This window comes from Dipodomys spectabilis, unplaced genomic scaffold (assembly GCF_019054845.1).
Source record: "Dipodomys spectabilis isolate Male_0828 unplaced genomic scaffold, ASM1905484v1 ptg000298l, whole genome shotgun sequence".
Lineage (NCBI taxonomy): Eukaryota > Metazoa > Chordata > Mammalia > Rodentia > Heteromyidae > Dipodomys > Dipodomys spectabilis.
Window position 1 is genome coordinate 334675 of NW_024870975.1, and position 8519 is coordinate 343193.

General features: G+C 34.0%; 1 non-coding gene across 1 annotated transcript; it reads left to right on the plus strand.

Annotated features, from left to right (window-relative positions):
• Positions 1–1026: 1026 nt before the first annotated feature.
• Positions 1027–1133, plus strand: LOC122127289. The gene has a single exon (XR_006151119.1). It is a non-coding gene; the product is annotated as a U6 spliceosomal RNA (small nuclear RNA).
• The last annotated feature ends 7386 nt before the right edge of the window (positions 1134–8519 follow it).

Genomic DNA, 8519 nt, shown 5'->3' on the forward strand with positions numbered 1-8519 from the left:
ATAAATAAAGAAAACCAATAACAAAATATTAATGATTAAAATAAAAACTAAAATAATTATCAGTGTTTTCAGTATTTGAAGGGTATTACCTATTAAATTTTACTATTTTCTCATATCCCTGTACATTTAAAACAGGTTAAGGTTATGATATTCAACAAGAGGTTTTTAGGTTATGAGTAATCTTTAAAGTTACCCACTAAGATTACTATTTAAGTCTCATCTAATCATTTGTATATGTCTTATATCATTATTTGTTCCTCGCTAACGTATAAAATAAGGAAGCCAGGGGCTAGGAAGGTAGCTCAGTGGTAGAGAGCTTGCCTTGCATGCTTGAGGCCCTGGGTTAGATTCCTCAGCACCACATAAGCAAAAAAATAAGCCAGAATTGGCGCTGTGGCTCAAGTGGTAGAGTGTTAGCCTTGAGCTGAAGAGCTGAGGGAGAGCGCCCAGGCCCATAGTTCAGGCCCCTGGCCGGACCCCAAAAAAATTTTAAAACATAAAATAAAATAAGGAAGCCCTATAGTTTTAACAGAAACTTTGTAGTTAATAAAGTCTTAACTCTTTATATTCTGCTTCTTTACACAAAGACTTGGCAACTTCTCATTAGTAATGTTCATATAAACTCTGAAATATACATACATAGTAGCATATGTCTGTTACCACAAATCTTAAATACTTTAACGAAAAGTTTTATTACCTGCCAAACAGTCCTTGTTTTAGCATATATAAGCAAATTCCCAAAATATATTTAAACCATTAAAACTTTAAACTTAACACTTGCTGCAGTGTTCATTATGACAGGTGCCTTGTATAGAATAATTGAATTCCTCCTCCTACACATCTCTTGAACAACAAATATCTGGAATTATTTTGTTTTTGACCTGTCCATCTTGATTTTATTCTTAAATGTGTGCTTATGTAAGAAGTATATGGCTCTAAAATTTCATGAAAATTCTTTAAACTTACTTTTTGTTGAATTGTCTAGTTTAAGAATATCAATTACACTTTATTTATAAAACATGTTCTATGTTCCATTCAGCATCACCTACTCTAACATTGGAACGATACAGAGAAGATTTGAATGGCCCCTGTGCAAGGATGGCAGGCAAATTCCTGTACCATTCCATACTTTTACAACAACAGATGCTGGAGGGGATGTGGCCACAAGTTAACTGTACTACATTCTTGGTGGGAGTGTCAACTTGTTCAACCACTTTGGAAAGTAGTATGGAGGTTCCTCAAAAGACTTCACATAGAACTCCCCTAAGACACAGCAATCCCACTTTTGGGCATTTACCCAAAAGATCACAAACAAGACGGTACTAAAACTACCATCACAATTATATTTATTGCAGCATTGTTTAAGATAGCTAAGATATAGAACCAACCCCGATGCCCCTCATCAGATAAATAGATCAAGAAAATGTGCTATTTATACCAATGAAATTCCATGCCTTCATGAGAAAGTATGGCATCACCCAATTTGTTAGAAAATGGAAAGACTTTGAAAAAAATTATTAAGTGATGTAAGTCAAGTCCAAAGAAACATAGGTCACAGGGTTTCCCTAATTTTTAATAACTAATATATCTGGGATAAGCAGAAACGGTCAAAATCTATGCACATATGACCAGATAAGATGTTGTTAAGGGAAATGAACCCCCCAATAGGAACACAACTGTTTTTTTCTTTCTTGCTTGCTATTGTTCTAACGTACTTATAACAGGCTATGTGATGTTTTTTTGTTTCTTTATATGTTTCTCCCCCATGCTATAACCCCTGTTTTCACTGTGTTTGAATTTGGTGTGCCCACCTCTTGTACATACGCTCCTGTAATTTGGGGAGGGGAAGGAAAAAACAAAATGCTGAAATAGGGATTCAGGTTGACCCATTGTAACAATGAGATGCACAAGACACTATGTTGAAAACTGAACTTTACAATTTAGGCAGGGGAAGTGGGGAGGGGAGTGTACTTGTAGAGGTGGGCGGGAAAGGACGGTAGAGGGAAAATAAAGGAGGAGGTAACGAAGCTTGTTAGGAAATGTACTCATTACTTGCTCATGTAAATGTGACCTCTCTGTACAGTATTTTTAAAATAAAAAACATATGAAAATGTTCTGAGATGAAAGAGTTTATTTCCTTTATTTTACTCATATAATATGGCTAACAAAGAAATTAATGCAAAACACTGATATGAAGGTATTTTGAATGAATGTGTATGTGTGCACGTGCACGTGTTCTCATGCACTTGCATATATATTGGTGTGCTCACAGTTTGAAAAAAGGGCGTCAAAGTCTTGCTAGGCCTGCTCTCTAGATTTTTGAGCTACTATATGAGCTACATCTCCATTCCTGGCCCTTTGCTAACATTAAAATTTTTGAAAAATAATCTCATGAATTTATTTTGTCCTGATTGGCTTCCACTGTTATCCACAGATCTCTGGATCCTGAGTAAATATGCCAAGTAGTTAGGATTACAGGTGTGACCAACCAGCACAAGGCTTTCAGAATAATTTTAAAAGTGGAAGAAAGTTTACTTCACGGGGGCTTGTTTTATCATCTCCTACTTATAAAGCATTTTGGAGTGATTATTTGTGATTTTTTTTTTTCGTTTTTTGGATTCTTAAGAAAGTGATGATATTTAAAAATTTAGTACTTTTTAAAATGGAACCTGGAAAAATGGGACAGAATATATTTGTCTCTCTTATAAGCTCAGCTCTGTGCATGATAACCCAATGTCACCAACACAGTCTGTGTTGAAGACAAAATGTAACAGAAAACAATCACCATGGCCAATAATTGCTATGGTATTATTTCTTGGACAATATGAACATTGAATAGAGAGTGTAAGAGAATGGAGAGATTTTACCTACCTTTTGTGTATTGCTGAAAGACTTTTGGAAACTTTGACTCATTTCCTTCCTCACAGTGTGTGCTTGAGCCATGCACTTATTGCCTTTAATTACAATTTTCCCAACACTAAAATGGCAATAACATTAGCATTATAAAAAATGTTATCTTAAGAATTAAGGAAATTAAAACTTGTGAAATACTTAACATAAATTTCCATGAATGAGTTTTAAGTTTAGCCAGCAGTTTTTTAAAAAATACTAAAAAGAATGCGATAAGTATTACAGAAATCATTGCATATAGTGAGCAAACAGAAGTAATGTTATCTATTGACTATGCTCTTCTTCCAAGGAAGCCAGGTGGATTATTTCTCATGCTGTAAATCAAACTTGTTATCTTATGTCTTGATAGTGCAAAAATATCAGGACAAAATAATGAAGGAATGTTGTAGACTGAGGTGAAGTCCATATGAAAATGTGCAAAACTGATAAAACATAAAAGTATCTGAGCATTATATTGTGTTTTACATCATTTAAGTTACATTGCAAAGTTAAGTAAGACCTAAAAGAATGGATTCTCTTTTTGATGTCCTATCATAGGTCCTTGGATGAACTCTTTCCTCATTCTTGTAAAGACATCATCAGATGAGAGGAACTATATTATTTTTTGTTTGCTTCCGTACATTTATTCTTCATTTGAAATCTGAACTACTTGAGACTGAAAGAAAATAAGGATATTAGACCCGCAGTCTTTGGAAAGAACAATCAATGTGAAATAAATAAAATGCATACAACCTTGTAAGAGGTCTGACTAAAGTGAGTTATATAGTCTCAAGCATAAACAGAAAATGATTAAGCAATATCATGTTATTTAAAATGGAAAATGTTAGGAGTTGCTTAATATTGCTGCTTTCTAATACCTTGAATTAATTATTGATTTGGTATAGAAAGATTAAAGATGAGATTAAAAAGAAACTTGATTAAAAGTGGACAAAAGTTCTGAATAGACATGCTCTCCTTAAAGCCCTGAAAATTTCCAGTGGGTTTACAAAGTTCTTTAATACCACTTCTATGCTGGTTTAATTCTTTTTCAGCAGAAGTCATTAGAGAAATGTAATTCAAAATTACTATGATACTACTTCATAATTATTGTAACTTTTATCAAAAAATCAAAGGAATCGGGTGTGGTGGTAAAGGCTTTTAATTCCAAGCATATAGGAGGTTGGATTTAAGTCTAAGGCCAGTCTGGAGTACTGAAGATAATAAAAACCTGCCCTTTATTACCTTATAATAAAGGTAATAATGCTGAGAGTGTGGAGAAAAGGAAATTTTCTACACATTTCAACAAAATGCAGGTTAGTATTCTCCTTGTAGAAAGTAATATGCAGCTTTCTAAAAACTTCAAAGTTGAAATATCATCTGCCCCACCAATCATGCGATTATTTCTCTATGAGTAACTCAAATATATCTGCAGTTCATTGTACTCATCATTCACAGCAACAGCCAAGATATAAATCGAAGTTCAGTGTTCAACTACAGACTAATAAATCAACTGTGGTACATGCACAAATATCTTTTTCTGTTTCATCCTTAAAATAGCAAGAGACTTCTCCCATTAGCCACAACTTACAATGACCTGAAAGATGTATTCTAAATGAAGAAAAATATTGTCTTCTGATCTTTGTAAACACACACACACGCACACAGAAACACACACACACACACACACACACACACACACACACAAACCAACATCAAACATTAAGAGAGAAATTTTTAAAAAGTAAAGCAACGTGGAATTGCTGGGGCATTTAGGTCACAATGTAGAAGATAGTAGATATACAGGATGAACCGGTATAGAGTTGTAATGTACAACATGAGGATACAGGGGACAACACTGGCCTTACATGGTTTCCCTTATTTGCAATATCTAGTATATGTCTGAGTCAAGCAGGAAAAGTCAGATAAGGTGATGTTAGGGAAATGAACCCTACGATATGTATTCAAATTTTTTTCTTTCATGTGATTGTTTCTAACACATTTATAAGACTAGTTATTTGTTGCTTTGTTTGTCCCTCCCCCACAGTATAACCCCTGCTTTCACTGTATTTGATGTCGGTATAATTTGTGGAGGAGAAGGGGAAAAACAAATCGTTTAAATAGGGAAACAGGTGGACCCATTGCAACAATGAAATATACAAGTCGTTATGTCGAAAACAAACTTTACAATTTTGGTGGGGGGAGAAGGGGGGAGGTTTAGGTGGGGGGCGGGGGGAGGTTCAGAAGGGATAGGAAGGAGAAACAAAGGAGGAGGCTACAATCCTTGTTAAGAAATGTACTCATTATCTTGTCCATGTAATTGTAACCCCTCTGTACAGTATTTTCACAAAAAAAAAAAAAAAAAAATAGAATGAAGCTAAGTAAGTAGGAGTTGTTCTTCTGAGTAGGGGTTGCTCTTTTTGTTGTGCTTCCTTCAGTAGTGGATAAGATGAACATAATTCTTTAAATATACCTGCCTGTTTGCAGAAATAATAACACACACTATACCAATAATGTTGCAGGCTCAATATAGAACAAAATGTCAAATTAAAATACATGATATTATCCTTGGTGTAAACTAATTATTGCAAATAATGGAAACCATGGGACCTATGTTTCTTTGTCCAGTTTACTTCACTTAATATGATTTTTTCCAAGATCTTCCATTTCTTTAAAAATGAAATGGTACCTTTCTTTCTGATGAAAACATAGTATTGCATGTACGTATATCTCTCTGTTGTGTGTGTGTGTGTGTGTGTGTGTGTATGTGTGTGTGTGTTTCACTTTCTTGATCCATTCATTTACTGAGGGGCATCGGGGTTTATTCCATATCTTAACTAGGGTAAATACTACTGTGATAAAACATAATTGGGCTGGTAGCTTTAGTGTGCCATTGTTTGTGGTCACTAGGGTAAATGCCCAGAAGTGGGATTACTGGGTAATAGGGGAACATTATTGTGTACATCAAGGATAATATTAATAGTTGAGCAGAATAGCTCAATAGCTATGTACATATGACTCTATAAGGTGATTCAAAGTTAAATCAACACTTGTTGATTTAACTTTTTGTTGTTCTTAATATACTACGTGATTTGTTTTTATCCTTTTGTGTTTTCCACACCTATAGTTCATCGCCTGAAGACACTGTATTTTAATCTGATGCCCGGGTATTGTAAATATGTTGTTCTGAACTTGGAAATGGAAAGAGAAAAAACAAAATGGTGAGACAAAGGACAAAGGAGTAACCTATGCAACTGTGATACTCACAAGACAATATGTTGGAAATAATCTTGGGGGGGCATTGGGAGAGAAGAGGGAAAAATTGGAGAAGGGGTAACAAGTTAGAAAAGAAATGAATTCCTTACCTTACTTGTGTAAGTATAACCCCTCTGTACTTTTCCTTAACAATAGAATTTAAATAAAAAATAAAATCTAAGAGAGCAGCAATACAAGAGATAGTAGAGGGGGGAAATACTGTAGTATAGTGCAGTAAAACAGCTGTGGAGACCAGAAATTTTACTTTTACATAGGAAGTAATAAACTAGCACACAGATTTTCAGCCTCATGTCAGTCATTAAAAAGGGGAAACAAAATGCACAATCAGCAAACCAATAGAGATAAAATAGAAAACTAAGCAAGTTGAATGGATGACTTGGACCAAGAATAACAAATGACACAATTAGGTAACAAATAACAAGCTGGTAAGTTTAAAAAATATTACCCATAATTCTATTAAATGTTGTGTACATCACAATTTGTTAGCACTATAATTCAAATCACAGTTAAATAATATATCATTATTATAATGTTATTTATTTTTGATTTCTTAATATTGAATGTTTAATATAAAATTTTAATTTTAGCAGCTATAGAAAAGAAGAAAGTGAAATTAATTTTAATGATATATTTCATGATTGTAAAATTGAGAAACAGTAGAATTTAAAGAAATAATATATCATTATTGTTTTATTTCTGTGAATTAATGTAATAATTCCAAGTGTATTCTACACTTAACACTCATCTTAACATCAAATAATAAATTATTTCACATGACTTGGTTTTAGGTGGAAGGATTTAGCACTGTGGTAAAATTCATACCACACAATACACGAGGGAATGTCCCCTCTCATCCAGTTTAAGTTGTGGAAATTTGATTTTTACATGAATGTTATATTCATGTCTAGGTGACATATATACAAGTATATAGAATTATATGCATAAGGAGTACTTCAGATGATACTTAAAAGTCATATTCATTAATTAAATTTTTATTATTTTGTACCAAATAAATATTTATAGAGAGACTGAATTTCTGAGTAGATGATGGTGTATGTGGGCCAGATTATGCACATTGAGGCTTATTTTATATTCCTGATATTGTTTCTACAGTTAGATTTAATTTTCCATAACTGGGTTAAGTTATTATATTGGATATATGAAAGTAATTTTTTGTCATTAATTCTTTGCCAGTTGTCTAATACTAATATAATTTATCCATGTGTTAGAAGTAATGGAAATAACAACAGATATAAGCAAGATAAATCAGTCTGAGGTAGAAAAGAATTTTCACCTTTATTTTGATAGCTGGTCCTCTTCTACACTACAGAATATTCTTGGGAAAATGTGCTCCATGCTGGCCACAACTGCAGAATATTATGGTTTGATCTATCAAAAGAGAAGGAAGGATGGGGAACCTCCCTTCCAAAAGTCTGCTCCCAGAGATGTGATCTGCTTTATGGTGGTTACTTGAAAATGAACATTTTTCACAGTCAACCTTGAAAAGCCATCTTGATAGACCATTTCTGTAAGTGGATTACTACAGACTTTTTCATGGCTTTGTAAAGTTGCCAGATTTCCTCATTTTGAGACAATTTAACAGGAATTTAGTCACCTGTTTCTGTATCTTTCAGGGAAAAACCAAATGACCCTAAGCCAGGGAATCACTGGGGCCCAGAAAAGCTACTACCTTGAATAGTAATCCTAGACCTCTAAAACAAAACACACACGCGCGCGCGCGCACACACACACACACACACACACACACACACACACAACTTAAACAATCAAACAAACAAAAAAATCCAGTTAGTACAGCCAGTCAGGGCTGCTATGACAGCCTACTTGAAGTCAGGCAAAAAAAGAGAATCTGAGAGTTATTTAGCTGATAACCAATATATTTTTTATGAGGTAGACTGAAATGAGACCCCAGAGAGAGGGTCAGGAAGACTGATCAAAGAGACTAAAATTGGCCACACAAATGTTGGAAAATAAAATTCTTTGCAGAACAAATAAATCATAGTAAGCCTGCGCATATAAGAACAAGACAGCAGACCAAATTCCAGAAATGCACATTTTCTTAGAGGTCAGCTTAATGAATTAGCAATGGAAATATTTGAAATCTTAAATATTTGAACACATGTGGAAGAAGGCTGAAGAGAAAGAAAATGCCATCATTCTGTTAGGAGGTCCAACATCACATTAGGAAATAATCAAGCACAGATTTGTAATAAAAAGAGTAAATAATTATTCCAAATGAGGGCTTCATTTGTTTTGATCTAACAGTTCTTGATTTAGGTGCTAGCAATTACCATACAATTGATCCAGTCCCACAGCTGAGTTAATACTGACCGCAT